The 23405-nt window shown below is 39.1% G+C and overlaps 1 long non-coding RNA gene across 1 annotated transcript in view; it reads left to right on the top strand.

Annotated features, from left to right (window-relative positions):
- The window catches only part of LOC137076204 (uncharacterized), a 63442-nt gene that overhangs the window by 12628 nt on the left and 27409 nt on the right, over positions 1-23405 (top strand). The window contains exon 3 of the long non-coding RNA XR_010905248.1: positions 1922-1987. This is a non-coding gene — a long non-coding RNA (uncharacterized lncRNA). The remainder of the gene's footprint in view (positions 1-1921; positions 1988-23405) is intronic.

Genomic DNA, 23405 nt, shown 5'->3' with positions numbered 1-23405 from the left:
TTGATCCTCATCCTGCCTTTAATCACATCACTCTCTCGTTTCCTCTTATTGCTTTCCTCCAACAAAACCTTTTCTTTCTTATGTGTCTGTGCTGCTTCGGACATGACTATATTATCCGACGAACAAAGTTGGGCTCGCACGTCCGAATGTAAGGAAGTGTGTGTGTTGGTGGAAGTGACGTATGTGCCGTAAAGCAGTCGAATTTTGTAGTTCTTTTTGTTCTCGGGTTACTACCCGAAACCCGAAGTTTAAAAGTACGATTAAAAACGATACAGACCCCGTCAGGCTATGGCAGACGTGTCATTCAACCTATTGTAAGTCGATTTATCATCACAAGAGTCTTGAAAATATATTATGAAGGTTGAAAAGTTACCTAGTGCTGCTTTAAGCAGTTTTATGAGCCATAATTTTGACTTTTTATCAGGTAGCCGAGAACCATTGCGAAAGTAACGCGGGACAAAAGTAACAAAGCGATTTGATGGATCTGCTTAAAATCATGTGATTTCGTCATCGTTTCCCGCGGTTGGGTCCGAAATGTAGTAAAAGTAGTTTTTTTTCTAATTGCAAAGTTGTGTTTCTCGTTTCGTGTAACACAGTAATGATCACTCTACAGATTATTAATTGCTGTTACACATCCTGAAGCTTTGTCTTTTTGAGTTTTGAGTCAGGACTTCCTGACGAGACGAAAGTAACACTTGTTACTTTTGTCCCACTTTTATATATATAATGCATATTATGCTAATTTAAATTTCATATTGTTCATACTGTTGAAGAAAAAAATTATCAAATCGAATGGCATTGCACAAAATATATGTTCTAAAACGACAAGTTTGTATTGTCAGGTTATATTTGAAACATTTGATTAAACTTAAAATTTAAAATGAAAATGTAATTTAATATTTTTTTGCAAAGATAAAGTAGCTACAAAATATGTTTGCAGTTACATATTAACAAGGTCATCGTCAGGTATATTTAATAAAAACAAGAGGAACACAAAACAATCTAGCTTATAGTGTTGTGTTACTTTCGTCCCATCTGATGGGGTCAAAAGTGACAATCTGCATCTTATGTTCAAAGTGAAATTATACTGTAGTCGTTCTGCACTGGACAAAATACCAGCTGATATTGATAGACCACATTAGTGAGTTATCGACCAGAGCAAATATATATCTCTGTCTAAAACATTTTCTTTTAAAATGACATTTTTCTGAAAAATGGTACTTTCGCCCCTGCTCTCCCCAATTATGTTCATTATTTATCATAATTATGACTTATCACAGTTTCTTATTTTTTATGTCATGGTTTATTTTCTTATTTTATGTCATATAGTACTTGTCATAACAGTTTTGTTTGTGGAGATGTAGACGTGTTGAAGCTCTCTCTGACCTCTTCAGAAACGCTCCCTCGGCTTCAGCACAGATAATAGGAGCACATAATTAGGTTATACATTTAATTCCCAGAAGCCAGAAATATTACCTGGCAAATTACCGCCTTTGGGCAGCGTTCTTAATCACCAACTACTCCTATTAAGAACATGATAGTGACGTTCTGCGTTGTAGTCGCGACATCAGTATGTGGAGATAGCAGAGAGTGGATTGGATGAGCTGCGTTTGGCACCATCTGATTCATGTACAGTATTTGTATGTTGTATGCATGGATGCACGTTTGCCATGCAAAAGGTTTCAGTTTGTGGTGGACCCGGAATGCTCTTTCAATGGCCATTGCAGATACTGATAATAATAGAGCGAGTGAGATGCGTAAATATCACTTATTCACTACTGTTAATCAGTCAAGTGGACTCAAAATGGACAAATATCGAATGAATAATAAATCTGTCACTTGTGCACCACAATGCAAAGACCAAATGCATTTATTATGTCATAAAACACCAGCTAATTAAGGCTTTTTGTCCAACTTTCAGCCTCACCATGAACAGGAGAATCTGTCTGCTGTGAAGAGGCTTTGTGAGGATTCAGAGACGCTCAGGGTCAGTAAAACTCTTAAATCTTCACCACATAAAGATGCAATGATGTTACTGAGCGTCAATGAGCTTCTGTTCAGACTCTGTGTAACGAAAGCAATGCTCGTGAAGGACATCACAGGGGACGCTAGTGCCAGTTTTCAGGTTGAAGGAGACGCAGAATGAATGCTAATGCACGTCAGAATTGATTATGTTGAACTAACTAACAAAATGTCAGTACTGAGCGTAAGACAAGACAAGTGCTTTCATATGGTTTGCAAACCGTTATTATGTCCGAGCAACCTGCCGTCTCTCTTTAAGAGGAAAACACAATGTGTCTGTACTAAAAGCGTGTTCTTTTGCATATTGACGTTGTGTTTTTTTTTATAAATCAAGCAGCAGAATACGTTCTTTCCATGATGCGAGTCCTGCTGTGATCAACAGAGCGAGTTTGTTTTAAATCGTAGTTGCTTGAAGATGTATTCATGGTGTTTTCAGGTTGCCCGGCAATGCTTCTGTACGGACAAGCCTTAAAAGACTCATTCTAGGCTTTAGTTGGTAATAAATCAGTCAGGGAAATGCAGGTGGCCTCCCATGAGCCCCTGTGGGCGTTTGATGGAAAAAGACGAGCCGCTGGATATGAATTAAAATCAATATGGTGCAATCGATGGACATTATTGAACCCTGTAAAGATTCATATTTGTAGCTCATTTCTAAGGCCTCTGAATTATCAGCATGATTGAAAAATGATGAAAACATGCCTCATCTGATTGATTTACGTGTCTTTAAATCTGCACTGGTTATTTAAAGTTAACAGAAGAAACACTTTTTTATTGCTATTAATATTTCAACTGAACTGAAGCAACTTTGGTTTACTTTATATAATTTTGCCTTTTCAATGACATCATGCACGAGAAACAGATGATTGGTCGGGAAGCAATGTGTAGTCTGCCATGTTTCTTAAAAAAGAATTTAAAAGTTAATATAACATAATCTGACACAGTGACTATCATAACAGGCAGAAATATTGTTGTCTGAACACTGCATTAGGCTCACGATGCTTTTGAAAACGCAACACTGGATAGTTTCAGAGCTCTCAACCAATGATACACAGGGACCACTTCCCTCATTTACATGTACACACAGGAAAGTAAAAATAAGATGAGTAAATCTGTAAATAAATGCTGGATATTCATTTAAATATAAATGGTTGAGTGAATATTAATGAGCTCATTAACACTGACTATTAAATTCTCATTAATATTCTCTTCACTGGCTCATTAACATTCCCTCAACTAGCTCATTAACATTCTAACATTCGCTCCACCGGCTCATTAACATTATGGAACATTCGCTCCACCAGCTCATTAACATTATGGAACATTCGCTCCACCGGCTCATTAACATTATGGAACATTCGCTCCACCGGCTCATTAACATTCTAACATTCGCTCCACCTGCTCATTAACATTATGGAACATTCGCTCCACCGGCTCATTAACATTATGGAACATTCGCTCCACCTGCTCATTAACATTATGGAACATTCGCTCCACCGGCTCATTAACATTATGGAACATTCGCTCCACCTGCTCATTAACATTATGGAACATTCGCTCCACCTGCTCATTAGCATTATGGAACATTCGCTCCACCGGCTCATTAACATTATGGAACGTTCGCTCCACCAGCTCATTAACATTATGGAACATTCGCTCCATCAGCTCATTAACATTATGGAACATTCACTCCATCGGCTCATTAACATTATGGAACATTCACTCCATCGGCTCATTAACATTATGGGACATTCGCTCCACCTGCTCATTAACATTATGGAACATTCGCTCCATCAGCTCATTAACATTATGGAACATTCACTCCACCTGCTCATTAACATTATGGAACATTCGCTCCACCGGCTCATTAACATTATGGGACATTCGCTCCACCTGCTCATTAACATTATGGAACATTCGCTCCACCTGCTCATTAACATTATGGAACATTCGCTCCACCGGCTCATTAACATTATGGAACATTTGCTGAACCTGCTCATTAACATTATGGGACATTCGCTCCACCGGCTCATTAACATTATGGAACATTCGCTCCACCTGCTCATTAACATTATGGAACATTCGCTCCACCTGCTCATTAACATTATGGAACATTCGCTCCACCTGCTCATTAACATTATGGAACATTCGCTCCACCTGCTCATTAACATTATGGAACATTCGCTCCATTGGCTCATTAACATTATGGAACATTCGCTCCATCAGCTCATTAACATTATGGAACATTCGCTCCATTGGCTCATTAACATTATGGAACATTCGCTCCACCGGCTCATTAACATTATGGAACATTCGCTCCATCAGCTCATTAACATTATGGAACATTCGCTCCATCAGCTCATTAACATTATGGAACATTCGCTCCACCGGCTCATTAACATTATGGAACATTCGCTCCATTGGCTCATTAACATTATGGAACATTCGCTCCATCAGCTCATTAACATTATGGAACATTCGCTCCACCGGCTCATTAACATTATGGAACATTCGCTCCATTGGCTCATTAACATTATGGAACATTCGCTCCACCGGCTCATTAACATTATGGAACATTCGCTCCATTGGCTCATTAACATTATGGAACATTCGCTCCACCGGCTTATTAACATTATGGAACATTCGCTCCATCAGCTCATTAACATTATGGAACATTCGCTCCATCAGCTCATTAACATTTGCTTCATCTGCTCATTAACATTATGGAATTTTCGCTCCACCTGCTCATTAACATTATGGAACGTTCGCTCCACCTGCTCATTAACATTATGGAACATTTGCTTCATCTGCTCATTAACATTATGGAACATTCGCTCCATCGGCTCATTAACATTATGGAACATTCGCTCCACCTGCTCATTAACATTATGGAACATTCGCTCCATCAGCTCATTAACATTATGGGACATTCGCTCCATCGGCTCATTAACATTATGGAACATTCGCTCCACCTGCTCATTAACATTATGGAACATTCGCTCCACCGGCTCATTAACATTATGGAACATTCGCTCCACCGGCTCATTAACATTATGGAACATTCGCTCCACCGGCTCATTAACATTCTAACATTCGCTCCACCTGCTCATTAACATTATGGAACATTCGCTCCATCGGCTCATTAACATTATGGAACATTCGCTCCACCTGCTCATTAACATTATGGAACATTCGCTCCACCGGCTCATTAACATTATGGAACATTCGCTCCATCAGCTCATTAACATTATGGAACATTCGCTCCATCAGCTCATTAACATTATGGAACATTCGCTCCATTGGCTCATTAACATTATGGAACATTCGCTCCACCGGCTCATTAACATTATGGAACATTCGCTCCATCAGCTCATTAACATTATGGAACATTCGCTCCATCAGCTCATTAACATTATGGAACATTCGCTCCATCAGCTCATTAACATTTGCTTCATCTGCTCATTAACATTATGGAATATTCGCTCCACCTGCTCATTAACATTATGGAACGTTCGCTCCACCTGCTCATTAACATTATGGAACATTTGCTTCATCTGCTCATTAACATTATGGAACATTCGCTCCATCGGCTCATTAACATTATGGAACATTTGCTCCACCTGCTCATTAACATTATGGAACATTCGCTCCATCAGCTCATTAACATTATGGGACATTCGCTCCATCGGCTCATTAACATTATGGAACATTCGCTCCACCTGCTCATTAACATTATGGAACATTCGCTCCACCGGCTCATTAACATTATGGAACATTCGCTCCACCGGCTCATTAACATTATGGAACATTCGCTCCACCGGCTCATTAACATTATGGAACATTCGCTCCACCGGCTCATTAACATTCTAACATTCGCTCCACCTGCTCATTAACATTATGGAACATTCGCTCCATCGGCTCATTAACATTATGGAACATTCGCTCCACCTGCTCATTAACATTATGGAACATTCGCTCCACCGGCTCATTAACATTATGGAACATTCGCTCCATCAGCTCATTAACATTATGGAACATTCGCTCCATCAGCTCATTAACATTATGGAACATTCGCTCCATTGGCTCATTAACATTATGGAACATTCGCTCCACCGGCTCATTAACATTATGGAACATTCGCTCCATCAGCTCATTAACATTATGGAACATTCGCTCCATCAGCTCATTAACATTATGGAACATTCGCTCCATCAGCTCATTAACATTATGGAACATTCGCTCCACCGGCTCATTAACATTATGGAACATTCGCTCCATTGGCTCATTAACATTATGGAACATTCGCTCCATCAGCTCATTAACATTATGGAACATTCGCTCCATTGGCTCATTAACATTATGGAACATTCGCTCCATCAGCTCATTAACATTTGCTTCATCTGCTCATTAACATTATGGAATATTCGCTCCACCTGCTCATTAACATTATGGAACGTTCGCTCCACCTGCTCATTAACATTATGGAACATTTGCTTCATCTGCTCATTAACATTATGGAACATTCGCTCCATCGGCTCATTAACATTATGGAACATTCGCTCCACCTGCTCATTAACATTATGGAACATTCGCTCCATCAGCTCATTAACATTATGGGACATTCGCTCCATCGGCTCATTAACATTATGGAACATTCGCTCCACCTGCTCATTAACATTATGGAACATTCGCTCCACCGGCTCATTAACATTATGGAACATTCGCTCCACCGGCTCATTAACATTATGGAACATTCGCTCCACCGGCTCATTAACATTATGGAACATTCGCTCCACCGGCTCATTAACATTCTAACATTCGCTCCACCTGCTCATTAACATTATGGAACATTCGCTCCATCGGCTCATTAACATTATGGAACATTCGCTCCACCTGCTCATTAACATTATGGAACATTCGCTCCACCGGCTCATTAACATTATGGAACATTCGCTCCATCAGCTCATTAACATTATGGAACATTCGCTCCATCAGCTCATTAACATTATGGGACATTCGCTCCATCGGCTCATTAACATTATGGAACATTCGCTCCACCTGCTCATTAACATTATGGAACATTCGCTCCATCAGCTCATTAACATTATGGAACATTCGCTCCACCTGCTCATTAACATTATGGAACATTCGCTCCGTCAGCTCATTAACATTATGGAACATTCGCTCCACCTGCTCATTAACATTATGGAACATTCGCTCCGTCAGCTCATTAACATTATGGAACATTCGCTCCACCTGCTCATTAACATTATGGAACGTTCGCTCCATCGGCTCATTAACATTATGGAACATTCGCTCCACCTGCTCATTAACATTATGGAACATTCGCTCCACCAGCTCATTAACATTATGGAACATGACTCTCTGCTCGCCCGGCTTCTTGCCATTTCATATACATTTATATTTATATACATGTATTGCATATTTATTGTTTACTCATATACATTTAAAAATGCATAGTGTACACTGCAGAAGCACATGGTAAGCTTAGTATTCATTGTCTATATAGAATTCAAATTGATATGCGTATAAATAAATCTATATTTACACACATACACATTTACATACTAAACTAAAATAGATTGCTGACATAGTATTTGTAGTATGTTAGCATGCTATTCTGAACATGAACTGATTAGTGTACAGCGTTGTTAGTCATCAATGCTGCTGATGAACCTTTTTAGGCAGGAGCTCTGAACGTCCCAGCGATCTACGACTGAACAAGTCTTCACGGCAAAATAATGCTTTTCTTACTTAGATTTTTTGTCTTGTTTCGAGTCCAAACATCTAAAAATTCTTAAAACAAGAAGTATTTACTAGACAAAGAAAAGTTATTGTCTTGTTTTTGGGAAAAAAATAACTCAAAATGAAGAGTTTTTGCTTAAAATAAGATAAATAATCTGCCAATGGCGTAAGCAAAAAAAATCTTCAATTCAAACAGAAAGCAAGATTATTTTTCTCACCCCATTGGCAGATTATTTATCTTATTTTAAGCAAAAACTCTCTTCATTTTGAGTTATTTTTTCCCAAAACAAGACAATAATTTGTACTTGTCTAGGAAATGTTTTTTAATGTCAGAACTTGAAACAAGACAAAAATACTAAGTAAGAAATGCATTTTTTGCAGTGTGTGAGTGTTCCTGTTGCACCTTTTGAAGACTCGCTCACAGACACTAAAAGGCACCACTTTTCTACTGTCTCTTGTCAGTCAGTGAGAGGTCATGAGAGGCAGTAGGACACTAGGAAGGGCTCATTCATCTGGATGGGATTCCACAAAGTTTCAGCCCTAAATTAGGAGCATGAGTCACTCCAGATGAATGATTCATCTCAGCGGTTTCACAGCCCGCAGTGCCGTAAATCGCTCTAAACCTGCGCGAGGGGATTGTCTCTCTCTGCCTGGATGCATGAGCGGCTGAAGCTCGGATCTACAGCTGCGGGCTCTTATCTGCTGCCTCTGACGGCAGAGATGAAGCTTTGACGAGAGAGACATTAATAATAATCTCAACACAAAGCATGCAACCAAGAGACTTTCCATATAGGTGAAGAGCTGCTCAGTTCAGCAAGATTTCTCACAGTTCAAATACTTCTCGGTTTAGTTAAGTGTGAGAAAGTCAGCTTAAGTTGGTAGTTTGATGACTTGATGAGAGAAGCACTGTGATAAAACTTTGATTTATTCCACTGCAGAAATAGAAAAGACACCGTATGTCATTTGGTATTTTCTTCATAGTATGTACATTTATAGGCTGTAACCATATGCATATCATATTCATTTAATTATATGCATATAAATGTATATACTTTATATCAGATGCATAATAACTAGGGATGCACCGAAATGAAATTCTTGGCCGAAGCCGAAACCGAATAATAATGAAATGCTTGGCCGAAGACCGAAGGCCGAATACCGAACGCGGTGTTTCGCATTTTTTCCATTTATTTGGCTTTTTTTTTTACCATTACAATAATTAAATAGTAAAAATTTGCTTTTTACTATTTTGTGTTGCTTTTCAGAGAAATAAATCAAATAACAAAAATACAATTTCAAAATATTTATTTAACACTGGATTTTTTTTAACATTCCAGCAGATATTATACAAACTAAGCACAACATAACTTAAAATAAATAATTAGTAAAATAAAAAATATATTTTTATTTGGCCATCTTAGAAGCCCCCCTTCTTGAATAGCCTATGTTAGGCCTATAACTGACTGCTGAAAGAATGTAACTCTGTATGTCTACAACAACTAATGTGCATTGAATAGTGCAAAAAATGTGGATGAACCCACAACAAATAAATAACTGTCTTAGACATAAGCCTACTTAGCCTACTTCTTCAGGAAAAGTGGCAGGTTCTTCTTTATGAAAAGTAGCTTCTCTGCTTTCTCACATGAAAGTCGGTTCCTCTTCTCATCAATGACATGAGCACTAAATTTCAGCACTAAACAGTGCTTCCACACTGCTGACATGTTTGCTGCATAAAGCACGCAGCTCTCACTCTACGTGGGTTACTTTTTGATCGCGTCATTAAAAACGTCATTGTTCGGCCAAAATTATTCGGCCTTTTTACTTATTCGGCCGAATGCCGAAAGTGCTTTTTTTGGCTATTTTCGGCCGAATAATTTCGGTTGCCGAATATTCGGTGCATCCCTAATAATAACACTGTATTTTCTGTATTGTGTAACTTTATATGCATAGAAATGTAATTTCATATAATATGCATGCACATTTATATACAAATAAATGTAAATACGATATTGTCTTATTGTCCTTAAAGCAATTTATAATAGATCATTTAAAACATGATTACAGCAGGTATGAAATGATTTATCTGATTTGATTTACAGTATAATGTTCTTTTAGTCGGTTCCCACTATAGAGAATACATAGTATGTTATTATGCATTTAATAAGTATGTACATTTGTATGCATGTATCTTTATCTCTATGCACATTTATATGCAAATAACGTATATACGATAGTCTTAGTTAACTTTATTGTCAATTTTTTTAGGATCCATACACGTACATACAGCAACACAATACACATTAAATAACACATTTATAATAGATCATTTAAAACATGATTACAGCAGATATGAAATGATTTTTGTATCTATTTGATTTACAGAATGAGAGGTTATGCCTCTAAATATGCTCATAAATCTGTGTAATGGATTACTACCTTTAGTCGGTTCCCACTATAGAGAATACATAGTATGTTTTTATGCATTTAATATAAAGTATGTACATTTATATGCATATACATTTGTATGCATGTATCTTTATCTCTATGCATATAATATTCAATTAAATGTACTACTATACGTACTACATAGAAAATACATATCATACTACATATTTTCTTTAACATATGTGCACTTATTTGCATATACATTGACATGCATATAAAATGCATAAGCATAGATACATTTACAGAAATGTTCATAGAGAAAGCATAGTATGTTATTATACATATCTATATAGTATGTACATTTATATGCACGTGCATGTAGATAAATGCATACAAATGTATATGCATCATAGGATGGAATAATATGCATTTACTATATAGTAAGTAATTTCTATGCATATAAATGTGTATGCATATATCGGTATGAATATACATATTATATGCAAGTATATTTACATACGATATAGAAAATAAATAGTATGTTATGTATTTTGTAGTATCTACATTTGTATGCATATAAATTGAAATGCATTTTCATAAAGATATATGCTAACTAATTTTTATGCATATAAATGTACATACTATACTGAAAATTTATAATAACATACTATGCATTTATATGTAGATACTACGCAGAAAATCCACACTATACACTCCAGAAATAGTATGTGTAGTATGTTTTGTATTTGTACTTTTATAGGCACATATGTTTCAATGCATGTTGTATCCCTTTAAATGTATATGCATATAAATGTTCATACTATCATGGAAATTTGAAAGGCCTGAAAAAAGTCATGGGATAATTTAGTCTGAATTCACTATTGAGTTATTTATTTTGAACCTGAGTTTCCTTTATTGTGTAGTGTAATGAATGTGGCTGAGATGAACTGTGTGTGTGTGTGTGTGTGTGTGTGTGTGTGTGTGTGTGTGTGTGTGTGTGTGTGTGTGTGTGTGTGTGTGTGTGTGAGCCTGTTTATGTGGTTTATGAGGACACAAATTTGTATAACTACATGGGTATTACACTGGTATTACACTATAAATGTGGTTTATGAGGACATATCAAATGTCCTCATAATTCAAATGGCCTTAAAAACATACTAAAGGATGTTTTTTTGAGAAGGTAAAAATGCAGAATGTTTCCTGTGATGGGTAGGTTTAGGGGCAGGGGCAGTGTAAGGGGATAGGATGTACAGTTTGTACAGTATAAAAACCATTACGCCTATGGAGAGTCCCTGTAAACCACATAGACCAACATGTGTGTGTGTGTGTGTGTGTGTTAAACAGCCGTCACGACAGCAGGAGTTCTTTAGAGTCAATAAATGAAAGTATATAGAGGTGACCTTGTTTGGACGCATGCAAATTAGATGCAAAACAGATGCTTCCTGCTATTCTCATTGGCTAGAGCTTTGATTTCCTTATGCTGCCAAGTCACTGATTTTAATGTTACATGCACTGCAAAAAATGCTCTTCTTATTTAGTATTTTTGTCTTGTTTCTAGTCTAAATATCAAAAAATTCTTAGCCTCTTAAACTCTGAGGACCTGTACAGGGATGGGAATGACATCGTCATGTATTTACTTTCCATTTTAAATGTCTGTGGAGGAGCTCTGACCATTGGAAAGCTTAGAGTCTCTACTTTCTGGAGATATGCATCACTTTGGCATTTGTTTTACACACAGTAATGTCTTTACACTAAATTACTTTGGTGCCATTTCCGCCTGGATTTGGCCGACCCAAATTGAAAAGCTTCCCATACAAAAGGGGAAAGATGGGGGGTCATCCCTTCAGACCCATTTGAGTAAATCTGGCACAACATGACAGAAAAACTTATTTTTTCAACTATTTTCTGTAATTTAGTGGAAATAGCCCAAACTGTCTGCAGGGTCCTAGAGCACACAGGGCCTGAGTTACACAATTTCAAAAATGAATTTATATTAAAATAATCAAAATGCGCCAATTTTTGGGGGGGTTATTACAGCTTACACAACATATACTTACATGTTTATGACTTTTAGCAGTGTTTTATGTAACTTTAAAGGGTTTCCTGTAAAATGACACCAACATTTTGACCTTAGACCACTGTATGTGTGTATGGAAAGCTTTTCAATTTGGGTCGGCCAAATCCAGGCGGAATCCCCAAAAAATGGCCCTGAGTGTAAGAGGTTAAATCAAGATGCATTTACTAGATCAGTAAAATGACATTAGATATTTTTTTGTTGTTTTCTGGGGAAAAATATAAAAATATTTTTTGCTTATTTTTTTAGTTTTTGCTTAAAACAGGCAAAAAGATCTGCCGATCTTATACTGTTCATATTTATCTTCATATTTTTATTCTTAGAATTTTTTATTACTGTGTTGTATTGTATTGTTTATGTGCACTGGAAGCTTCAGCACCAAAAAAAAATTCCTTGTGTGTGAAAGCACACTTGGCAATAAAGCTCTTTCAATGGGGTGAGAAAAATAATCTTATTTCTGTTCGGAAACAAGAAACAAGATTTCAATCAGAAATAAGATTATTTTTCTCAGCCGATTGGCAGATCATTTTGCCTGTTTTAAGCAAAAGCTCACTTCATTTAGATTTGATTTTCAAGAAAACAAAAAAAAATATCTAATGTCATTTTACTGATCTAGTAAATGCATCTGGATTCAAAAATTGTTAGATATTTAGGCTGGAAACAAGACACAAATACTGAGTAAGAAGAGCATTTTTTGAAGTGTATCAAAAAGTCAAAGGAGAAAAATGACTTATTGTTAAATTATTGTTAAATGAAATTATTGATGGTTAATTCTAATAGTTTCCAGGTGAATGTGAAAGAATGTGGGATTTGTATGGTATGGTGAAAATGCGGTTGTATGAAATAAGGAAATGATTATGACAACCAAAAAGGAAGGTTATTACATTTTGATGAAACATCCCGAACATTGTTTTTCCAGTGGAATGACGGACGGTTTGTTCTGAGCTGTAGACTTTCCTCCGAGGTATTTACAATAGCCTTGTAAAGCTTTACTCTGATACAAAAATCTCTGAAATTTCCGAAATGCTCCCGACAGCAGCAGCTTTCTGAAGAAAAAGCATCGACAGAACCCAGAGGCAGAGCACTTCTGAGCTCTTCAAACTGAGATGGACTTCAAAGTTGGCACGGGAGGAGATTTCCTGTTCTGTGGTGTTTGTGAACTCTCGCTGGCGTCATTGTCCTCTCTGAAGGGCACTTCAACGGCCTTCAGGTTCAGCCACACTTCTTCTTCATGGTCAGAATAATAATGGAAGTCATTGGGGAATTAATAAGGACCGCCACGTCTCTGTAATGCGGCTAATGGTTTGATTATTCTCCTTAGCCTGAGGTCACGTCCATCCTAAACTTTCCTAGTTTAAATAATTTGATTTAAACAGATTAAATTATTCAGAAGAGCATACTACTCTAATTCTGTGTTATATGTAGTACTGTGCATAGTACACACACACACACACACACACACACACACACACACACACACACACACACACACACACACACACACACACACACACACACACACAGAGAGAGAGAGCTTTACAGAGACGTGATGTGCTATAATTATAGCTGTGATATAATAATATGTGTAGTATTTTTGCTAGAATAATATGTATGGTGGCTCTGAGTTGTCAAAACGTTTTTACGGATGCGAAAACGAAGAAAATCGAACCTGTTCCGAATTTTTTTTTGACGGACGAAAGTTTCGGAGGCAGTGTGCAAGCCTGATTGACATAACGTGAGGTTGAATTTATTTTTTGACGAGCGTAAATTTTGCATGTGAATTACGAATAACGGTCTCTCTCTCTCTCTCTCTCTCTCTCTCTCTCTCTCTCTCTCTCTCTCTCTCTCTCTCTCTCTCTCTCTCTCTCTCTCTCTCTCTCTCTCTCTCTCTCTCTCTCTCTCTCTCTCTCTCTCTCTCTCTCTCTCTCTCTCACACACACACTTGAGGCACATGACTATTAACTAATTGATTAAGTAATATAATTGTAATATGTTATTGTGGTTATGAGTTTTGAATAAGTTAATAGTCCTGTGCCTCAACAAGTAAAGTCAGAACATCATGATACCTTTATAACTCATTAACAAATGATTAATTAACCCTTGTGTGGTGTTCATATTTTTGTTACTCAGCCAGTGTTCGTGGGTCTGGTGGACCCGCTGCATTTTGGGTTTTTAATTCAACACAAACTAAAATGTTATGTTAAAATACTCAACAGATATTTACTTTACCCCAATTACAAGCAATATAAACAGCATATATGGTTAATATTTTCTCTTTACCTTTGTTAGATCACATTTAAGAATTGCTACCTCGTGTGGGAAAGGCAGGGGTAGAAACAAAACTCACTCTTGTAGATACTTTCTCACACTTACACACAATCTCTCTCTCTCTCTCACACACACTCATGTGCACACATACACACACACACACACACACACTAACATGCAACCCCCCCCCCCCCCACACACACACACACACACACGCGCATGTACACTTGGATATGTGGTGTATGGTTCCTCTCCACAGGCATACTGGTTTTTCTAATGTACAGACTGTATAATCTCTCCCCTTACACTAACCCTACCCATAAACCTCCCATCACAGAAAACTTTTTTTGAATTTCAAAAAACACCATTTAGTATGTTTTAGTGTGAAGACACAGATGTCGTCATATACCATGTTTACGTTGTAATATCCATGTCATTATACACGTTTGTGTCCTCATAAACCATATACATGAACACACACACACTAACAGCAGGCCCTGACAGGAGGAGGACAGAGTAAAGGTACACAGGACCTACAATTCCCACTTTTATTATTTGCCCTGGGTCCAGTGGACCCGAACATCCTGTGTAATATAAATGTGTAGGGGGTGTGTGTTCATTGAAAATGTGTTCTGATAAATATTCCTCACAGAAAATGAGCCAAGGCCAATGAGTCTCAGTTTGAAAAAATCATTAATCGTATCATTTTTCTTTCGATAAAAAATGAAAACGGGTCCAACAGACCTGAACACCATACAAGAGTAAAGCAGACGACTGGAAGCTGAAATGCATGGCTTTGACCCCTTGTGGTGATTAACACATTAATGTACATTATTAGTTAATAAAATATGTTATTAATGATTTAATACATTATGACATTAAACTAATAACAAATGAATGATTACTTAATCTATTAATCATGATTTATCTTCATTAGTTGCTGATGCAGTAATCATTAATAAATAGGTTAGTTCTTCATACATTAACTCATGATTATCTGTGCATTAGTTAAGCATGAATTAATGCGTATTAGTGCACCCGTATTGTAAAGTGTTGCCGTTTTTAAAACGTAATAATCATGCATTTAAGTGGTCCGTGAGCGGCTGGCACGTGTTGCATCTGTGGTCTGGTTCCCGCTGGAGTCTGCTGAGACTCGTGAGTGCTTTAGCCCTCAGCCCTGTCTGCGCTCATCACATCAGCTGCAGTTGATCTGGCAGACAGAACATGTAATGGTGTTTGTGGACGCAGCGTTTGCTCCGCGCCCTACGGGCTCTTTGTAAAGACGAATGAATCCGCTCTCTGTGGATCGGTTGCACGACTCCAGGACAAAATGAGACTTAATCCAGGTCAGAGTTGATAAATGGATACAGCTAATGTAGACCTTCTCCTCCTCCATCTGTCTTTGTCTAAACGCACCGATTTAATCGAATGAAATAGGAACTTTGATAGAACTATAAGTGGCTTTTGTGCTTTAGTACACTTAAAAAAAAATAAAAAATCGCTCCAATTGAAAATGTTCTGGTGTCTGATCACATCTAAAATGCTCTGTTGGTGGAATTGAAATTTTGTGAATTGATGCAATTAAAGCTACACTTTAGTGTAACTTTATTAGTTTATTCTTATCTAAAAACACTTATTTCATAAATATATGTGCTCATTAATGTATATTTACTTCTTTTAAGTAATAAAGTATTCTGGTAAGTTTATAATATGCCATTGAAAACACATACGGATGAGGGGTTCGAATGCCGGTCGCCATGTTGCTCCTCCATCTTGAAAGTACAGTAGCCAAAGAGGGACATACCCGTAAATTCAAGCTTCGGCTTTCGCGTTTTAACAGTCGATGGCACCGTGTTGAATGTGAAGAGGGGGATTGCCATGTTAATCTTGGACTAAATCAGCCACCGTAGGAGTTAAAACGAAATCAGAATTGAGAGGAACAGAAACTATTATTCACTGGATGGTCATTTAGCTTTACACCGCTAGATGGGGGAAAATATCACACAGTGGAGCTTTAATTATCAGAAATTCAATTCGGCTAACTGAAGAAATTCGATGTGATCAGTCACTTGAAACTTATCAATTGGAGACCTGATTTTTTATGGTGTAGATCTATGCATTCCCAGCGTTCCTTCTTTTGGAATCCCATATTCCTCTGTTCTGGCGCAGAGAGTAATGGGAAATGTATAGCCTAGAAATCTAGACGCACCCTAGCGGCAGCAAATTTAATTTGCCCGCAAGTGTGGTCTAGCAACTCTCAATTCCTATCTGAGCTGTATTCCTCAGAATCTGGACGGCCCAATCACATCGTGTATAGAGTCGGCGGGCGGTGCCATAATGACGACGGCCGAGTTGTGTTTGCGTGCTTCTAGTAAACACCGAAACTGGCGGTCTTTCGAATCAGCTCTGCCCGCGCCTCTGGAAGACTTGAGTTAAGCTTTTCTCTGAGAAAAGAACAAAGAGCGGCACTGAAGTCATTCTTAAAAAGGGAAGATGTGTTCGGAGTTTAGCCGACCGGATACGGCAAATGTTTAATCAGTCAGCGAGCTCCCCTTCACCGTCGTTGCTCCGGTTGGTGTAGCGCTATCCTATCGCGTGCAGAGTGAGTTTGAAAGACAACCGTTTATCCGCCCCTCGGATTGAGCCGTCAATGGTGAGTTTCCAGACCAAACATCTTGATGTGGGTCAGGCTTGTCAGGCTAGGAAATGTAGTTTGTTCACACAACTGACTGATGCATTAAACATTCACATACACTGCTGTTCAAAAGTTTGGTGCGAGTATGATCGTTTAGGGGTTCAAGTACCTAGCGCTGAAACTTTACTGTAATTGTACGAATTTCCAAGGATCAGCATTCTTCCATAAAAAAAAAAAAAAAAATTGGGCGGACCAAACCGTAAGTCGTAGAGACTTGAAACTCTTTAGGAATGGCAGTACCCACCCTGTCTACAACTACACCAAAGCTCACTCCAATCGGCCTGATGGTGGCGCTACAGTGTTCAAATACGCAATGGCTTATAAACACATAAACTGTTTGTCGCAGACTCGAGTGTTTTGTATTGATGGAATCCTTGGCTAAAGATGGACAAAATGCATGTCAAAATAAAGTTGCAATTTCGATACACAGTGTTAGATCGGACAACCTGGATGCCGGATCTTGTCAAAAGATATCCGTTTGTCCGGTGTGTGTGACCAGCAAACCTCTACCTCAAACTCTATTAACGGTCTTCTCTCAGGATGAGAGTTTGACTCAGAAAACCAGATACAAGCAGAAGCAGGAGACGGAGAGATGATGATAATAAAAATAGCAAAGTTTTATAGAATAATCTTTGTTGAATATGTGTCTCAATGCTCAGACTTCTGGTCAGTACGATTCCATCAAGTGTTGTTATGTGTTTTAATAAACACTGTTACAAATACCAACAAATGCACTTAAAAAGCCAAGAGTCAGACTGGCCAACTATAAGAAACACTGATCACCATAATAGTGACCAAACATTTTCAATCAAACATTACCGTCTAAACCAGAGGTCCCCAATCTGGGTCCTGGAGGGCCGCTGTCCTGCAGATTTTAGCTCCAACCCCAATCAAACACACCTGAACCAGCTAATCAGTGTTATAGGGCCTATAGAGGGAATGCACGTGCCGTCACCGTCAGCTAGAGCGACTGCGATTACGCCCCGCTGAGTGGCAGAAAGACTGAGAGGCAGCATTGGTTTACAGCGCGAATGCAGCGAAAACACACAAAGCCAGGCCCGGCGCCAGAAGGGGGGTAGGGGGAGGCTTGCCCACGGACCCAATGGACATCGCTGTTCCGAGCTTGAGACGGACTTGATAATAGCGTGTAATTTTCTCACTCAAACCACCAACCTGCTGCAGCTTATGCTTTTAGAGTGAAAAGCTGCCCATAACTGCTTGTGGATATGTAGTTTTCCGTAAGAATTCGCAATAAAAGCATATTATTAGCGAAAAGCAGCTAACAAAAGATCCAGTGTGTATCTGTATTTGCACTCGTCAAATGATTACATTTCCAATGTGTTTTCGCTTCGGTGAGTAATGTAGCCAATCACAGACATGTTTGTTGATATCTACAACGCAGTTGGCCAATCACAGGTGTTGAACTTGGAATCCACTCACCACTCAAGTGTTTGTTTGTCCGGGTGTTGAGTTCAGTTAACACGCGCGTCTCTGTAAGTGGAGACATTGGGAAAATAAGAGCTTCATTGTATAAAAGCTTCACTGCGGAAATCTGTGAGATTGCGTTTATTGAATGAGTGACAACTTTTAGTGATTATAAAGGGAGGACTCTTTGCACGCTGTCTGGGCAATATAATATATATATATATTTTTTTATTAATAGGCCTTGTATTCAGAATTTGAATACAACTTTTGTTTTCCATTCGTGACAAGCGGCCACATACGCTTCAATACACAGACCCATCCACATATACAAGCGGGATTCACTCGAAAAATGTGATGACTGATCAGTTATAAATAATCATGTTGAAATCAGGCTCATAAAAACGTCAGGGAAACACGATTCCTTGCTGCATGTGATTATCCATGGATCACTGAATCTGTGGTAGTTGTAAGGACCACTATATCGAGCCCAACCTTTAGTTTTACTAATTGTTTGCTATACTCGCGTTTTCCTCTAATAGCTGCGGTCACGCAGCAGCTCTTCTGGCACTCAGCCCCGGCTGAGGGGGCGTGTTCCGGCGAGAAAGTGACATCACGTGCATTCCCTCTATACAGGCATTGGGTAGCTGGTTCAGGTGTGTTTGATTGGGGTTGGAGCTAAACTCTGCAGGACAGCGGCCCTCCAGGACAGAGATCGGGGATCCCTGACCTACGCCTTAGTTAATTCTCAATAAGAACTTCTATATGAAAAAAATAATTCGGTATGAACAAAATAATTGTGAAGTTGTTTAATCCTCCTCTGCTGAGACATTTAGAGAGTTAAGGCTACAGCATACTCCACAAGAACAGAGAAAAAAGTTCTCGCTCCCAGGGCTACGAGATCAAAATCGCGTTATTTTGGGAGTTAGGGAGTTCTCGCAGCTTGTTCTCGACGCATCGCCAGAACTTTTTTCTTAGGGGTGTCCGAGAACTATCGTGTGATTGCTCAGACATTTAAAGTGGGCGGGGTTAATGCGGAGAAACGCAGATGATCGTCACCTACTTTCTCGTGAAGTATGAAATGTACTGCCAGAATGAACTTTGTTCTTGTTCTTGCCACTTCGAGAAAACGAACACATTTCTTTGTTCTTGCAGATTATGTTCCAAGCCATGGGCGAGGCTAGCCCCTTTTGGTGCTTCAGCACCCCTAAAACTTGGAGTAAGAAATTGTGTTATTTAAATTTTTTGTTAATCTTTTACACGGTTAATAATGTTCAAAACATACTCCTTAGTTTGTGGTTTAAAATGTATGTGTTAAGGAGGAAAATAAAAAAAAATCCCTGCATAGCAAATGGTGTCATCCTCTTCTCTTCTTCTTCTCCTCTGTACCTGCACCTCTCAGCACGACCGTCACCCAGCGCGAAACACACGCTGAGTGAGAACCCGTAGTGTTGTGATCGGTTGAAAGCTGTGTCTGACACTTCTTTCCTTTTACCTAGAGTTGTTCCGATTTCGAAACCATATCAGTGAGTACTGGAGTCAGTATCCTGAATCACCATGGTGGTACACCTGGCTATAATAAGTGTTTATTCTCTGACTATTTTAGTCCGGCGGGTCGCCGCCGCTGTAGAGTAGCACCTGGGTGACTCGTCCATAGTCATAAACGGAGAGAAGTAACGCCGGTTACAATTTTCTTCCGCAAGACGCATGCAGTTCTGTTTATTAACTGCTAGAGCGTGAAACAAAAACAGAAGCGCGACAAATAAACTGCGTACCTGTGTAGTGCGTACGTGTGTCTCTGTTAAAGTTCATCGTTAATTTGATACTCATTTTAACAATCGAGAGTCATGTAAACATGACGTCACGTGCGTCTTTTCTGGTCAGTCATCATGGAAACATGAAGCCCTGGCGTTTGGAGTGAAAATACTCAAGCTTCTCCTGTGAAATGAATTTGTCATTTAAAAAGTTTTTAAGCCCAATAATAATAATAAAGACATTTAAAATGACACGCCTTTGTGTGCCTTTAGATCATATCCTTAGAATCTGTAAATGGTCTCATGATCTCATTTTTTTGACATGACAAACTGACCTCAACTCTTCTGCCTACAATATATTTGTGTATGATTGTCAGTTCAAAGGGAAAGAGAGGGAGATGGCGAAGGAGAAAGGGAAAGAGAGGGAGATGGCGAAGGAGAAAGGGAAAGAGAGGGAGATGGCGAAGGAGAAAGGGAAAGGGAGAGCATGCAGGAAGAATCAGGTGAGGAAACAACAACAATAAGTTGACACATAGTGGATAGTGGCAAGCAAAACAGTAACTACTCCTGTTTATGTGTGTACTCCTATACAAACTTATAGCCTATATAAAAAACAAATTGTAACATTATTTTACACCACATTTTTTCCAAATAAAGGAGGAGGAAAACAACAGGGAGAGTCCATAAGGGATGAGAGGGAATTGACTAGTGAAGGAAATGGAGACAGAGGGAGTGCAACATATTTAAAATGTATGTGTTAAGGAGGAAAATGAAAACATCCCCGCATAGCAAATGGTGTCATCCTCTTCTCTTCTCTAGGGTGCGTGTGTCTCTAGGTTGGTGGCAGTGGGGCTCACTGGGTGCTCAGCACCCCTAAAGCTCTGACCCCAGAATCGCCCCTGTTCCAAGCCTTAATGTCTTCTTTTATCTTCAGTTGATTTCTTCTAAGGCTCTGTCTGAACTCAGTTGTAGTTCTTCTTTCCTTCAGTGATTCTGCTCATTATCATCAGGTGTCACCACTAATGCTCAATCATCACTTAATTAATAACTATATTATCTCATTCATTTTAACACTGCTTCAGTGTTATTTTAACACTCTGATCAGTGTTGATTTAACGCTGGGGTTTTGCTGTGTATAACAGCTCCAGCTCTTCTGGGAAGGCTTTCCTCAAGGTTTAGGAGTGTGTTTATGGGGATTTTTGCCCATTCTTCTAGAAGCTCATTTGTGAGGTCAGGCACTGATGTTGGACGAGAAGGCCTGGCTCTCAGTCTCCGCTCTAATTCATCCCAAAGCTGTTCTATCGGGTTGAGCTCAGGACTCTGTGCAGGCCAGTCCAGTTCCTCCACACCAAACTCCTCATCCATGTCTTTATGGAGCGACGCTTTGTGCACTGGAGCGCAGTCATGCTGGGACAGGAAGGGGCCGTCCACAAACTGTTACCACAAAGCTGGGAGCCTAAAATTGTCCAAAATGTCTTGGTGAAGCATTAAGAGTTCCTTTCACTGGAACCTAAGGGGCCAAGCCCAACCCCTGAAAAACAACCCCCACCCCATAATCCCCCCTCCACCAAACTTTACACTTGGCACAATGCAGTCAGGCGAGTCCCGTTCTCCTGGCGAGCGCCAAACCCAGACTCGTCCATGTGATTGTCAGACTGAAGCGTGATTGGTCGCTCAGAGAACACGTCTCACTGCTCTAGAGTCCAGTGGTGGCTGCTTTACTCCACTGCATCCCACGCTTTGCATTGCTCTTGGTGATGTAAGGCTTGGATGAGCTGCTCGGCCATGGAAACCCATTCAATGAAGCTCTCTACGCTGTTCTTGAGCTCATCTTCAGCTAATCTATATTATAGCAAATCTCAAGTGTATGATTATATGCATTTATTTTGTCGCAAAATGTAACTATTATTATCATCCAGCTCTAATCTGCTAAATGCAAATATAAAGCATGATATTTTAAATGTCCATGTGAAGTGAGCCACAAGACAAATCCTCAATACAAAAAACGGCGGCAACGAGCGCCAGATCACCTCATATTTAGCAAACAAACAAAATGATGTTCTGCTAGTTAACAGGAGATGTTTTGGTTGTATTAGGTAGGTTCATCCGTGCAGCAAGATGTTTCAAAATGTGTCCCACCCATCCCGCCCACCTGCAAATTAAGCCTATGATGTGAATATATAGGAACGTGTAATTTATTCCTGTGATCAAAGCTGAATTTATCATTTTTCTTCAGTCTTCAGTGTCACATGATCCTTCAGAAATTTACACTTACAGTAGTGTAGATCTATGTGGATATTGCTAGAATAGAAGAACTCAACAGAATGGTTGTAATGTGTTTTTTAATGCATTGTGATTCTGAATTAATAAAGAAAACTGCTGAAAGCGAGTTGTGTGTTCAAACGGTAAGCGTCCGGTTCTCATGGATCAGACGTTCTTTATGTTCTGTATCTATTTATTTCATGTCTCCCCTGAAGGCTCTCCAGCATTGACTGTGTAAAAGTGTGAATGAGGTTAACTTGCTCCCGCAGGCCTGAAACGCCAGCCTCTTTACTGCCGCTCGCTGGTAATAAACACACGGCCGTTTTATCATCTCAGGCCACGTCTCTCACGATACGGTCTAACTGGACCATCCTCTGGGACTGTGTGCCATTTGGACGGGAGTTTTCCTGAGGTTAATGAATGCTGCGGCTGAAGAGCTTTATGTGCTGCATTTCAGACCGAAATCATTTTCCAAAGCCATTGTGTGTAATTGAACTCGTTGACACGCTTCTGTGATTCTGTACAGGGTCATAACATGAGCATAGAGAGTCTCAACATAGAGTCAGATTCAGTTTATTCTGCACAAGAATCGCCCACTTAGACAGGAATAGGGCCTATGTGTGCATTCAAAAATGAATTATGTGTCAGAGATAATTGTCCTCTCTAAAGCTGCTGCATTAAAGTTGATGTTGTTGAACTAAATTGAGGTAAATAATGACACTATTGTCACCTGTAGACCTGCTTTATAGTTAAAGAGCAC

The sequence above is a fragment of the Pseudorasbora parva genome, chromosome 5 (genome assembly GCF_024679245.1).
Source record: "Pseudorasbora parva isolate DD20220531a chromosome 5, ASM2467924v1, whole genome shotgun sequence".
Classification (NCBI taxonomy): Eukaryota; Metazoa; Chordata; class Actinopteri; order Cypriniformes; family Gobionidae; genus Pseudorasbora; species Pseudorasbora parva.
The sequence above is the reverse complement of the archived record's forward strand: the minus strand, read 5'-3'. Positions and strand labels throughout refer to the sequence as shown.